Source organism: Pygocentrus nattereri, chromosome 30 (assembly GCF_015220715.1).
Source record: "Pygocentrus nattereri isolate fPygNat1 chromosome 30, fPygNat1.pri, whole genome shotgun sequence".
Lineage (NCBI taxonomy): Eukaryota > Metazoa > Chordata > Actinopteri > Characiformes > Serrasalmidae > Pygocentrus > Pygocentrus nattereri.
In genome coordinates this window covers 7,655,678-7,670,971 of record NC_051240.1, presented here as the reverse complement: position 1 = coordinate 7,670,971, position 15,294 = coordinate 7,655,678, and the positions used below count along the sequence as shown (strand labels likewise).

Genomic DNA, 15,294 nt, shown 5'->3' with positions numbered 1-15,294 from the left:
CATCTGACGACAGTGTGTTGTCAGTTCAGTGTGTAGCCTTTTCTGTTTGAATGGAGAAAAATGAATATCGTCTCTCTCATCTTCTCAGAAAATTTTGATGAATTTTTGTTGACTTACACACATTCATTATAACATTATCCTCGCCTCATTTTTTACTTCTCTTCAGGTTCTTCTTCTTCTTCTATCGTTTAATGGTTGACAATGGCCTGCCTCATCTTCCTGGAATTAGTTCAAAAATCCAGACCATCCAAAAAAACTTTTTCACATGGCAAATGAATCAAACCATGGTTCAGTCTGATCCGAACCACATCCACCTCTTTTCATCTGACCAAATCTTTGTTCAAGGCACCTTTTACACCTGTTATTTTGATTAGGACCAAACTAAAGTCCCAAAGTCTGAACCAAAGCAGGGGTGAAAGAATGTTAAAACACAGATGGGCGTATGTCAACACCCCCCGCAAAAATCTTTATTGGGCCTCTCATATAGATACTGACACAACTGTACATCCATGAGTTCAAAGGGGACCTGTGATTATTAATGCTAGGTCTTCAGTTCAGGCCTTAAATATCAAAACTTCAAACTATCAAACTATAGTCAAACTATGAGAAAAAACTTCACCGCTATGATAATGCTAATTTCTGCTTACACTCCTATGGGGATTGTGAGTGCTAAGGAAGCACAGATTCACATGAACATTGCTTAGCCATTGTAGATTAAACATGGACATTTGATGCTTATAAAAGACATTTTATAAAACAAATCAGTGTTACCTCATGGCAAGAAACTCACGTCCGAGTGGATAATGTAGGTATCACTCTACTGGTACGACAAGGCCATGCACTAATTATGAATGTTTTTAAACCCAAATATTAAAAAGTGGCTTTTTTAAACATCTTGTTCTCCAAGGTATATTTTGGTGTGCTTGAATTTCATCTGAATTTTCATGGCCAAATCGTAAGGCAAATTATTCAATAACCGCATACAAATACACATAAATGCACATTTTTATTTTATTTTATTTCATTTATTTATTTACTTACTTACTTACTTGCTTATTTATTTATTTTTGGGAAAGCTCACCTCAAATGAACAGAACATGTTTTATGATCACACACATATTGCCATATGCTTACAATTTACTGCTGAAAGCCAAAATCTTAGACGCTCTTTGTTTTGTTTTGTTTTTTTTTTCGTAAAAATAATGTTTACAGAGCAGATCACTCAAGAGACACCATATTATAGTTTATAGTTCCCAGATTTGTGGAAAAATGGGCCGACCTTCCGTAGAAAAAAAATTGGGAGTTCAGCTTCTTTTATCATAAGGTTTTAAAATCACATCACCCATCTATTTGACTGGAAAGAAGACAGTGACAGCCTCATATGACACCCACCTTTTGAATGTAGCTTATGAAATATGAAAGTTATGAAGAATATGACAAAGTGCATTTTGGAATAATAACTTATCTTTCCAGGGTGATAATGTCACAACTTTGTGTTGTTATGCTATCAAATAATGATGAACTTATACCAGCCACACATTTTACTGCAAAGTTTAATTTTACAAAATATTCATGTTATGGGGGTATGTTAGAACTGCACATTCAAAAACTACAACTGACCCAATCAGGACACAAACTGGCCAGCTGGAACTGTTATAATAACCATAATAAATGATTTAATAATTGTATGATTTTATGTCAATGAGCTACTTTTTTCCTCTCCAGTTAGCTAAATGGCTAAAACGAAATGGAACAATATATTACACTTTTCTGCACACACATTGGCATAAATGTCTACATTTAGATAGAATCGTGTCTAGAATGAAACAAAGCTTTAATGTTTCTCTGTCGAGTGTGAAAATATAAGAAAAACACTTGTTATGTGGCCACTAGCATAAATGCTAACAGTGTTAGCTTCTTCACTAGCTTATGCCACCTTATGTAGAGCAAAGTAATAATTCTGAAAATAGCAATCAGCACATCAATGTATCATCCTACTACACATTCTGGTGCACTTATCGGTCATATAATACTCCTTCCTGCTGAAACAACAACACTGACCAGCGTGAATTCCATGCTAGCCTGAGCCACGTTATGCTGGTGGTGCTGTTTTAGCTGATCACCCAGCATAGTCATGGTGGTTGGCCAGCATACCAGCACAACATATGCTGGTTTTGCTGGTGATTATCATTGTCTTTGCTGTGGTCTTCAAATTCTTGTCATTATGTTCATCTGCAGGTGTTAGCAAAGACAGAGGATCCCTTACTGGGGTTAATGCTACTTTAGCAGCTTTCCCTGCTTTGCATCACTGAAAATGGGAAAAATAGGGAAAAAATCTAGCACATATTCGGATATATTTGATATTACAGCCTCAAATGGAACACAATTTTACTGTTATTGCCAACATTTTGTATGTTATGTTTGTATTTATTGGAAATTGTGCCATAAATTGAGCTGATTTCAAGCTAACTAGATGCAAGTTAATGAACTGGAAGTACAGCCACACTTAACGATTATAAAATATCTGATGTGGTCAGACAGTATATTTTATTTGACATTCTATAGGTTTTATATTTTATTTATATATATAAATTCTCATATTTAGTATCTCTGCCTTTCTCAGGTTTAACTGAAGTCAACGAGGGAATTGTTTTCAGAGGCTCACCAAACTTCCTCTGGTAAAGATTTGCATTTCTCTTTGAAACGATAATGTTTAAGGATCAGAGGATCACACCAGAGGGGCTTTGCACCAGACGAGACCCCCAGTCTACTCTTACTCAAGAACACACACACCTTCAGTTCTGAACTGCATAGATGAGATTTTTGGAGAAATAAATGGAGGCAGACAAAGCAAACAGATGCAAACAAACTGAAGTGGAGAGATTAATCCAGCAGCATGTGCGGCTCACGTGGCAGACTGAGAGACCACTCTCACATTCGTCTGACCAGGTGGCAAAAGTTTGCGTTAGCATTAGCATTACTCAAATGATCTAAAAGCAGAGATAAGATCATTGTAACTATATCAGAGAGAGAGAGAGAGAGAGAGAGAGAGAGAGAGAGAGAGAGAGAGAGAGAGAGAGAGAGAGACAGAGAGACAGAGAGAGAGAGAGTGTTCAAAGTGATCCTTGCTCTACCATTTTAATGTTGACCTTTTGAGAAGGCAGCCCCTTTTCAAAAATCTGCCAGATCAGCAGTGAAATCCTGAGACAGGAGACAGAGACATTACAGATACCACGATAAGAAGCTCTGAACTTTCAGACAGGATGGTAGATATGAGTACAGACTGAATCAGTTTGACACAGGAGCCTCAACAACTAAATATAAAGCCTAATTTTTTAGTAGTGTTTTAGTAGTTTTTGTGTAGTGTGAACACTCTTTATGAGGCCTAGTCTTGGGCCAAATTTTTGCACCAATAGTAAATCACCATTGGAAAATTTTCTTAGTGTAGGTTTAGTCTAGTCTAGGTTTAATCTGGGTCTTTAGAGTCAATATGAGACCCAGTTTCATAACATTCATATCTACAGAATTTGTACAATAATTTCATTAGTTCATTAGAGGGTGTAAATATCTGACCTCACAAAGATTCACTAGATTAAGATTATTTAGGAAATGATTCAGTGCTTCATGTGATGTTCAATGTCAGGAAAAAAGCAGGAGACATACATTAAACAGCTCATTTCACAGAAGTCTAAACAACTAAATAAAATATCCAGTTTATCTGTATTTAGTATGTCACTCTTTCCCTTTATTACAGCTTCCATTCCTTTCAGGAGACTCACTTTCAGTTTTTCAAAGAAATCTGCAGGGATATTTTTCCTCCAAAGTTCCGTCTTATGAGTTGATTGTATTTTCTGCTTTTCACAATCCAAGTAAGACAAGATATGAGATTTATTCAAAATTCAATTTTTGATGTCAACCAGTGAAAATTTCAGTTTAAACAGTAACTAAAACTATGAGAATGCTATGAGATGCAAATCCAAAAAATACATAAATAATTAAAGTCTCTTTTACTGCAAACAGACTGAAAGCTTGAACACGGCTTGCTTAAATGACAAAGGTATCAAAGCAGCCACATAAAATTACATAAATACAACAACTACAGAAAGTTATCCAACTTTGCACATGGTTCATTAAATCTAATGGCATAAACACTGGAATCAAAGGAAAATCATTTTAAAGTTACGTTACTTTACTGTTTTTTCTAAAGTGAGTTTAGATTTGGTTCCTATAATGAGTTCTGAGTTTTATTTATCTTAATTTCAGTTTTTTAAGGCAGCAGTTAAGCTCAGCATCATTAAACTCTTTAAAGGATAAACACACGGCAGCAGTGTTAGTGATAAAGAACACCAGTCCTGTTTTTATTAGTGTTCTTGTCACCTAAACAGCAGGCGAGAGTGAAAGTGCATGCCATGGCAGGAGGTGACACTTTTGAAACATTTCCCACAGTTCCTAGTCTTAAGCTACCCCATTTCAGAATAAATGTAACATGCATGTAAACAAGTGGCATGTAAAAACTTTGTATTTTAATATTTATGTTGTAGAATAGACATATAATTCCCTACAATAATTACAATTTACCACAAAGGCAGTGGTATTAGCACCCATACACCTTTTTTTTGCATCATTAGACATGAAGAAACCCACAGCAGCAATAATGCATGTATGGCTGGAAGTCATAAAAGTGGAAAAATGTACTATTTCATATGTGTTTTTATTTTGATCAGTAAATTCTACATGTTAGGATAAAGATAGTATATAGGCAAAATAAAGTATAGACAACGCTGGGTGCCTTTGGATCTTCAGCAGGGAAACATACACTTTTAAATCAATTCTGGCTTGAAATATGATATTACAGCTCCAAAACAAACAACTATAGGACCTTTCACAATTTGTAACAAACTCTGATTACAAGCATCTGGATTTTGTTGCTGTCCAGAGAAAAATAGCCTAGGCTGCAGCCGAGGTAGGGCAGGTCCTCGGTAGGACTGTCCTATGAAGACTCCTGCTTAGTAGCCTATTGGTCACAAAAATGGAACAGTCCTCATGAGGCTGCGTAGTGACGTCACCAGAAAGGTCCCTGCTCTTGCAATTGCAGCGCAAAACCTGTGAGGGAGCTGGTGAGAGTAAATGGAGCCTGTTGCATTGTATTTGCTGCCTTTTCATTTCTTCACAGAAATACAATAAACTACATACATACAAATATTTCTAAATAAAATATGATATATGGATGATATACGATCTATGGACGAATGCTTTAATTAATCAGTCACTTTACACTTTATATGGTAACGATGACAAATTCAAGGACGTGAACAATGTACATTTTAAAACGAGCTCTGCTTCAACGGCTTCATTTTCCATAATTTGCTCCATGCTGTTATTTGTTTTCCTTTGCGTTATTCATAGAGAAGTGTGCAGAGAACTGTGGGTAACCGAAGGCTTGGAAGAATACATCTTTTGTGTCTTAGAAATCAGTCAGAACGTAGGCTTCATTTCTAGGCTATATACACTTCACTTTGTAACGATCTTCTATGACCTTCTCTTTCAGAGAAAACGGTATGAAACTGTCACCGGGGCAGTGCCCCTCTTGTCACTGGGGTGGGACCTTCAAGTGTACATCTCAGTACCTTTAGTCAGGGAACATAACTGTATCATAATCCATTGAAATTATATTTTCTAAGTTGTACTGAACCACACACCCCGTCTCGTCTCCAGGCTTCTTATTTTATTGTTCTGTTTTAGAACATTAGGTCATGAAAAGATACAAATCTGTACTTTTCACTTTGAAACTCTTACACTCACCGGCCACTTTATTAGGTACAATAAATTCAATTGCTTATTAACACAAATAGCTAATCAGCCAATCACATGGCCGCAATTCAATGCATTGAGGCATGTAGAGGTGGTCAAGACAACTTGCTGAAGTGCAGACCGAGCATCAGAACGGGGAAGAAAGGGGATTTAAGGGACTTTGAACGTGGCGTGGTTGTTGGTGCCAGACGGGCTGGTCTGAGTATTTCAGAAACTGCTGATCTGCTGGGGTTTTCACACACAACCATTTCTAGGGTTTACAGAGAACGGTCAGAAAAAGAGAAAATATCCAGTGAGCGGTCAGTTGTGTGGACGAAAATGCCTTGTTGATGTGAGAGGTCAGAGGAGAATGGCCAGACTGGTTCCAGATCATAGAAAGGCAACAGGATCTCAAATAACCACTTGTTACAACCAAGGAATGTAGAATATGATCTCTGAACGCACAACACGTCGAACCTTGAAGAAGATGGGCTACAGCAGCAGAAGACCACACCAGGTGCCACTCCTGTCAGCTAAGAACAGGAAATGTTCCTGGTCTGACGAGTCTTGATTTCAGCTGCGACATTCAGATGGTAGGGATAGAATTTGGCATAAACAACATGAAAGCATGGATCCATCCTATGTTGTATCAACGGCTCAGGCTGGTGGTGGTGGTGGTGTGGGGGATATTTTCTTGGCACACTTGGAGACCCTTAGTACCAATTGAGCATCTTTTAAGTGCCGCAGCCTACCTGAGTATTGTTGCTGACCATGTTCATCCCTTTATGACCACAGTGTACCCATCTTCTGATGGCTACTTCCAGCAGGATAATGCAACATGTCACAAAGCTCATATCATCTCGAACTGGTTTGTTGAACCTGATGATATGTTCACTGTACTCCAATGGCCTCCACAGTCACCAGATCTCAATCCAATAGAGCCCCTTTGGGATGTGGTGGAACGGGAGAATCGCATCATAGATGTGCAGCTGACAAATCTGCAGCAAAAGTGATGCTATCATGTCAATATGGACCAAAATCTCTGAGGAATGTTTCCAACAGCTTGTTGAAAGTCTGCCACGAAAAATTAAGGCAGTTCTGAAGGCAAAAGGGGGTCCAACCTTTTACTAGCAAGGTGTACCTAATAAAGTGACCTATGAGTGTATTTAAGGTTGGACCTTAAAACTACTGTTGTACCTTTGAGGGAACAATTACATTGTATGTGCCTTGATGAACAAAAAATGCACCTGCACAGAACCTTTACACCTAACAGCGCAGCGGCCGAGCTACTATTTCCAAAATAAACAGGCTAAAATGTTAACTTTTAATGTAAGTACATGTAAACTGGTTTTATTTAAAATTACCTTGGAGCATTTATATTGGTCCTTTCATCATGAAATTTTCAAACAATGTAAAAGGCAGTGACTATTTGTTTTCAAGCGTTCATATTACCCAATGGACTACAACTACCATAAACACTAGAGTTTAACCTGCACTGCAGTTCGCATGACTACATTGTTTGATATTGCACAAATCATATAGCTCATAAATAACTGACTATGAATGACTGACCGCAACTTCCATTAGTCTTTTGACTTGACAAAATATTTGAATGGAGATACACAGAGGCTCACGCCAGGGATCGTACAGCTGGGATCCTTTTTGCATTTGCATTAGCTTAACGTCTCTGCATTATACAGCCCTGTAAGTGAACATCTGGCACACCACATCCAGTAAAAACAGCTGTATCAGAATAACACTCACACAAGTACTTTAACAGAAGTTAAACTGCAAAATTACTATAGAAGCCTAATTCAACAGATGGGAAAATTATAATAAACTACATTAGAAAAGTAAACAATTAAAAAGTTAATCTAACCAGCATGGAAGTCTATGAGTCCACGACAAAAAAACAGTGCTAAAATCAGAAGAAAAGAGCGAGGAATATCAAAACGAACCATATGTCTTCCCCCAGTGGTGGAGCGTGTGATGTAGAGGGTTTATACTGTGTGATAATTATTAAAACGCGCACATTATGGAGCCATAGTAATGGGCCTAACGGGTTTGTCTTTTATGTGGTCATCCTACGGAGAAAACGAGGCCGTTTTTCTGGCTTTGTGATCGTTCCAGCAGTTCGCCTCCTCCTCCTACACACAGCGTTTATTCCCCAACCATTGTTTCCCCAAAGTTTACACACAATAAACAATTATGTGTCTTGCCCAGAGCGGTCTGCCCGGCCCCTGCTCTGCTCTCTCTTGGCTGCAGTTGAAATAAAAATGTTAATTTTGACTTGAGGAGGATTTCAAAGCCGCGCTCTCTGCGTTTCATCTCCGAACGCACAGCCGCTTTCACCCAGGCAGAGTCATGCACAAGAGAGAAAAATAGTTTTATTTCTCTAGCCCCCCACCGCCCGCCCTCTCTGTTGCCTTTATTCTCGTGAAGGACAGAAGAGAAAGTAAAACGTTATTTATCCCGCATGTGTAAACGTTCCGTAAGACCCAATTAGTTACGTTTACTCAAATGCCTCCTGTTAAATGGCTGCCTCGACTCATTCCAGTTTAATTACAGATTATTAGTGCAGCGTACACAGATCATTCAAATTAGGGCAACTCACTAAAGTCAATAAATTCCTTTCCATAAAACAAGTCAGCAGTGAGGTTTGTCTGAATATCTGTGATTTATTAAACGGGGCTTCCACAATTGTTTTATATGTGCTCCATTATTCAGTTGTTGAGACACTAGATGAGTATTACAGTATTTGAAACAGGCTTTCTGTTCCACAGACTCCACTACATTCCAATGAGCGTCCAGCTCATATAGCGATATAGACCACTGTAGTTGTGTCATCATTTTGTGGTCAGCACCATGCTCTTATGCCCATATTGTGTCCAGAATGAATAGGGTTTTCGAAAAAACGCCTCTGTCCCACCCTGTGGTACACAAAAATGTTCAACACCTGATACATTTTGTCCTGTGAACGTTCTTCTCTCGAATATCACTGGATCCTCTGATTTTTGAGGTCATTAAAGAGTTGAAATACGAATGTTACTACATGTAAGCTGATTCCACTGCACACTGAATTGACATTAATTAGGCAAGGATACTAACACTAAAGGACGCAGAAATGTGCTCCAATATACACTATACTACCAAAAGTATTCGCTCACCCATCCAAATCATTGACTTCAGGTGTTCCAATCACTTCCATGGCCACAGGTGTATAAAACCAAGCACCTAGACATCCAGACAGCTTCTACAATGATTAGTGAAAGAATGGGTCGCTCTCAGGAGCTCAGTGAATTCCAGCGTGGTACCGTGATAGGATGCCACCTGTGTAACAAGCCCAGTCATTCCTCACAACTAAATATTCCACAGTCAACGTCAGTGGTATTATAACAAAGTGGAGGCAGTTGGGAACGACAGCAACTCAGCCACGGAGTGGTAGGCCATGTAAAAGGGTCCATGGATGCTGAGGTGTATAGAGTGCAGAGGTTGCCAACTTTCTGCAGAGTCAATTACTACAGACCTCCAAAAATAATTTGGCCTTCAGATTAGTTCAATAACAGTGTGTAGAGAGCTTCATTTAAAGGGGTTTCATGGCTGAGCAGCTGCATCCAAGCCTTACATCACCAAGCGCAATGCAAAGCATTGAATGCAGTGGTGTAAAGCACCGCCACTGGACTCTAGAGCAGTGGAGATGAGTTCTCTGGAGTGACAAATCACGCTTCTCCGTTGGGCAATCTGATGGAGGAGTCTGGGTTTGGCGGTTGCTAGGAGAACAGTACTTGTCTGACTGCATTGTGCCAAGTGTAAAGTTTGGTGGAGGGGGGATTATGGTGTGGGGTTGTTTTTCATGAGTTGGGCTCGGTCCCTTAGTTCCAGTGAAAGGAACTCTTAATGCTTCAGCACCAAGGGATTTTGGACAATTTCAAGCTCCCAAATTTGTGGGAACAGTTTGGGGATGGCCCCTTCCTGTTCCAACATGACTGCACACCAGTGCACAAAGCAGGTCCATAAAGACATGGATGAGCGAGTTTGGTGTGGAAGAACTTGACCGGCCTGCACAGAGTCCTGACCTCAACTCAACAGAACACATTTGGGATGAATTAGAGTGGAGACTGAGAGCCAGGCTTTCTTGTCCAACATCAGTGTCTGACCTCACAAATGTGCTTCTGGAAGAAATTCCCATAAACACACTCCTAAACTTTGTGGAAAGCCTTCCCAGAAGAGTTGAAGCTGTTATAGCTGCAAAGGGTGGGCCAACATCATATTAAACCCTATGGATTAAGAATGGGATCTCACTTAAGTTCATATGCGTGTGAAGCCAGACGAGCGAATACTTTAGTAACAGATCATAAAGACACTTACAGATTTGCTGTCTGCTTCTTTTTCTTTCTTTCTTTCTTTCTTTCTTTCTTTCTTTCTTTCTTTCTTTCTTTCTTTCAATTGTCCTTTCATCCATTCTTTTCTCCATTCTTACATCCTTTCTTTCTTTATTTATTTCTATCGTCCTTTCTTTCCTTCCTTTCTTTCTTTTATTTCTTTCTTTCTTTCTATCGTCCTTCCATCCTTTCATCCTTCCTTCCTTTTATTCATTCTTTCTTTCTGTCTTCCTTCATCCTTTCTTCCATCCTTTCTTTATTATTCTTTATTTCTTCCATCCTTTCTTCCATCATCTCTTTCTTTCTTTCATCCTTTCTTTTGCCCTTTATTTATTTATTTCTGTTTCTTTCTTTCTATCGTCTTTTCTTCCTTTTCTCTTTCTTTCTTCATCCTTTCTTCCATCCTTTCTTTCTGTCATTCTTTCTTTCTGTCATCCTTTCTTTCATCATCTCTTTCTTTCATCCTTTCTTTTGCTCTTTCGTTCTTTCTTCCTTTCTTTCTGGTTTTTGTCCTTTGTTTTGTTTCCTTCTTATTTTTGTGCTGGTTACGAACATAAACAGCATATGCTGTGTTTTGGATGTTGGTGTGCTGGTCAGCAGCGATGGAAGTATTAGACTAGCATTGAATTCAACCTAGCCTAAGCTGTATTTTTCAGTAGACAACAATGAAAATGATTAAATGAGGTTGTCTGAGTGAGTAAGGGAAGACGGCAGCTCTTTCAAGGTGAAAATATCTTCTGCTCGCATTTAATAATAGAAATAATGTTACAAACCACATGTTATTCTCAAGCTTCTGTTTGTCTAGGCTAACTTTTCACTCCATTCTCTCTAGAAGGATCTCCGTGGGAGAAAGATCAGTCATCCAGCACCAAGGGCCTTCATCTGCCCTCGACACAGCGGAATGGACAATGAGGAGAGATGAGAGGAAGAGGAGGGACAGTTTGCCAGCCATAGCAAAGTGAACAGGTAAGCCCACATGTCAAGACTACAACCACTGAAAGGTGTCGAGGCCACAGGCCTACTTAGGTGGGCCTACTGCAGCCTTAGGTTTTCAATGGAACCCCCAAAACTACAGGGAGGTGATAAAGGTTTATGATACATTTGGAGAAAACAGTGCTGCCACAAAATGTTTTTAATGGCAGGTTTGTTGAGTTGTAATGCAAGACGGTCATGTCATCATGCTAGTGATGCAACCTGAAAGTGCTTATATCATTTAAAGTCCCAGGGAATATAGTGTAAAATATTAAGAATGTTTCTATGATACCAACCTTGAGTCTTACATTAAACTTTCAGCAACGTTTGAATGAAAAAGCAAGATGAGATAAAACACTGACCAAGAAACAACTGAATTTCAAATAACCTGCTTTTGCAGGCACTGGAATTAGCACTATAGGCTACACTTGCTTTCTCTCAGTAGATTGAGCTGTACCACAGCTGCCCAAAGTGAGGTACACTGGCTAAAGTTGCCCACAAATACATTTGATTTGGCCCTCGGAAAGGCTGCCCTAACTTCCCCACCACGTCATCCAACATTGTCAGAAATAAAGTTCTGTGCATGTAATATTTTGTTCATCAAGCTATAAACAATGTAAATATACCCTTAAAGGTTCGACAGTGGTTTTAAGGTCCAACCGTGCATCTTAAGTACGTTTTCCAAGAGAAAAAGGGCACATTTGTATCTTTTCATAACCTATTGTTTTAAAACAGAACAATAAAATAAAAGACCTGGAAAATGGGGTGTGTGGAAACAATACAACCTAAAAATATAATTTTAATGGATTATGATCTAGTTATGTTCCCTGCCTAAAGGTACTGAAGACATACCCTTGAGGGTACCACCGCAGTGACAAGAGGGGTACCAACATAGGCACAGTTTAGTACCTTTTTTCTCAGAGTAAGTGACTTTTTTTTTATCTTCATTTATGTCAATTTTTCTTTTGCTTCATCATACACTGTGTTAATATTTCAGGATGAATGGATCAAGAGAGATGCTTTAAAATCACATAAAAAAACTTCTTTACTAACAAACTTACTTCACATTAACTCACACTAAATGTAAAGGATGTTCTTGCCCTCTCTTGTAAATGACTGTTTTGGAGATGCATTATTTTTTTATTTGGCCCAGTCCCAAAAGGTGCACTCGCGGTCCTGCAGTCCATAGCTGTGCATGGATGGGAGGCTGTAGGGTGTCTCATTTCTCACTTTGCAGTCCAAAGGGCTACTCGCTAATGCCATCTATGTAGTCTTTCAGTGGCTCTCAGCGAAGACCGCAAGGATGCAAGCCCTGTGGCCTTCTACCCAAAAGTCCATGAGATAAAGGCGAGGACCAATCAGAGTGGATGGATTTGCTTATAGCTCTCAGACCAACATGGCATTCAAATGCGACTAAAAATGCATTTCTTTATTAATTTAACTTGTCGTTGAGCTACAATATGCATGCAGTCTGCATTTAGATGCAGTACATGAGCAAATTAGCTCATTAAAAAAGAATGTCTGTCCCAAGCTCACACCTTTAAACCAGGCACCCTTGATTGCTTTTCTGAGGGAAGCCTTTCTGCTCACTGTAATGAAAATGCAGCCTTAACTTAAACAGTGCACAGTGCCCCTAGTGGTGCGGAAGAAAAACGCATTATGATTTTTAATTCACATTGACGTTAAACACACTTTAGTTTATCAACAATTCACATTGATTTGGAACCAAAGGAGTTTGATTTCGCTTAAAATTGCCGTTTAACCCGTCAGTGTTGCTATTCAAGGCCTTGAATCAGGGCCTTTTAGAAGTTTTGGTTTGGAGCCATTTGGTAGGGAATTCTGGCAGTGGAAATGTAACCATTGTGCACAGCTCTCTCTCTTTCTCTCTCTCTCTCTCTCTCACACACACACACACACACACTCTCACTCTTTTGATACATCCCAACATTGTCCGTTGTTTTGAAGCACTAGGCCCCTCCTCAAACCTCTGCGTTCTTGCCAGAGCAGCTTTAACCTTCACGCTGTTCATCTCGGCTGCCGTGCTTTGTCTAAATCTCCAACATCAAAGGCAACATGCAAATTCTGCAGACAGTTGGAGCATTTGATGTTTTCTCTCTCTCTCTTTTTGTCAGGGCAGAAGCTGGTGTGGTGATTAGCATGGCAGGATGCAGCAGTGTGAAGAGGGCTGGCTGGTGTGTCTCTGGCTGATTAGGTAGCTAACACTAAGCTAACTCTTGTCTGAAGACAAACAGAGACTTTGAGTTTTTCCACTGTGACAGAGCAGCTGTTTGAGATGATGAAGAGATTGAACTTGACTCTTCCTTCTTCTCTCCAGCTGATTCTTCTTTCCCTCTGTTTCTCTCTGTTTTTCTTTTCCTCAAGCGTATCACTCTGGTGTATCAGCACTACTGAATTTTACAACTACACTTCAGCACTGTTGCCTTTCACTTTACTCACTTTGACTTTTCTCAGCCAACTAAAAACCTCAGTTGAAGCGAACAGTGCATGTGCCGGGTGGTTCTAGGTAATACAGCTTGGGAAATACTGTGTCATGTGCTCAGAACTGACTGCTAGAGTTCAATAAAAAAACAATATCTGTGAGAATGCTAATTTCTGCTAGTGCCTCTGGTATAGTGCTGTGCTAGTGCTGCGCTAACATTTTTTTTTTTTTTTTTGGCAATTCTGGATTAAACCTGGACATTTGAAGCTTGTAACAGGTAATAACATATATTTGAACTTGTATGTAGCAGTTTTGTAGTTACTCTTTCAGTAATGAGAGCTGGCACCACTGTTCTCCATTCCTAACAACTCACTGAAACAGGTTAGATTACAGCTCGTATTCACAGTGAGTGACGTATCTAGAATTTCCAAAAGACCTAGAGTGATGTCTTTCTCAGAAAACTGTTCCACTCATTCTAAATGAGAATGTGATTGGTTTCACACTCACTTCCAAATTATGTTGGTAGTTAATCTGGTTGGCAAGGCCTTCAGTTCAGCTCCTGAAGTCCTAACCAATGAGAGAACTCACTTGGTTATATATACTTAGACTTAAAAAAATGCCTGTAGGACGTTTCAAGATTCAAGTGTAAAAGTACTACAATACTTGCAATGTTTAAATACAGCAAGTTTGATCATTATGTTAATAAATATATGTAGCAAGGACAAAGCCCCATGAGGATGGCAGGGAGAGGAGAAGTGTAAGTGAGTTGGGGATGAAGTGTGAGTCCAAATCCTGCCTCCTGGGCTCCACTTCTAGTCCTACAGCGAGATCACTTTAATTTGCCTTACATTCGACCTGCCGGTGCTCGGGAGCTCAGGCACCACCTTCCCACCATTCTCGAGGCAGTCTTTAGGGCCTGGGGGATAGGTGCATGCTGCATATTAATTTCTTTTTATTACTTAGTAAAATCATTAGGCCTTCTCTGAATTAGGCATTTTAGTGTTTTTATATATGGGTAGTAAAATACACGTATTTAAAACAAACAACAACTTATTAGTGTCACATATAGCTTCCAACATATTGTCAATATACAATACACACAGCCACACACATTCATATGTTTAAACATATATATCGCTGCTGTCGGAAACAAAACCTCACATCTCAAAAATGGAACCTTCACAGGAGAAGGAAACAACATACATTAGTTGTAATGTAAGTAAATGGAACCAGATGTTTTTCCAAGGCATTTTGGTCATTTCTTGTGGTCTATCTATCATGAAATTTATTCACTATGTAAAAGGCAAAAGGCATTTTTGAAATATGTCAAAACTGAAATACAACAAAAATGGAAGTACAAAGTTTTGCTCTGACAGCACCAATATATATTGCAATGTATATGTATATGTATATGTACATGTATATACACATACATATTGTGTGTGTGTGTGTGTGTGTGTGTGTGTGTATAAATGTGTATACACAGAGTATACATATACATATACAATACATATGATACTTTTTATCATTGCATACAGGTACATTTGAAAGCACGTTTGTACACTCTAACATGTAAGAAGTGGACTCTTCTTATGTGTTTTAATAAACCCAGTGGCCTTGGGGGTCTTTTGAGTCACTCTAATTAATTTATTAGCGAATCTTGAACTGGCCCAAGGCGACTGGCTTCTTCTCCAGAATTTTAGTAAAATG

The 15,294-nt window shown here is 39.1% G+C and overlaps 1 protein-coding gene across 6 annotated transcripts in view; it reads left to right on the top strand.

Annotated features, from left to right (window-relative positions):
* Positions 1–15,294, top strand: part of LOC108424773 (axin-2) — a 99,538-nt gene that overhangs the window by 4,785 nt on the left and 79,459 nt on the right. For 2 of the 6 annotated variants that reach the window (XM_037536512.1, XM_037536511.1), the window contains exons 3-5: positions 11,005–11,138; positions 11,982–12,066; positions 13,277–13,356. The gene's annotated coding sequence lies outside the window, so the exon portion shown is untranslated. Of the gene's footprint in view, positions 1–2,623; positions 2,679–11,004; positions 11,139–11,981; positions 12,067–13,276; positions 13,357–15,294 lie in introns of all 6 variants that reach the window. The other 4 variants (XM_037536513.1, XM_037536514.1, XM_017692993.2 and 1 more) reach the window with 4 other exon arrangements.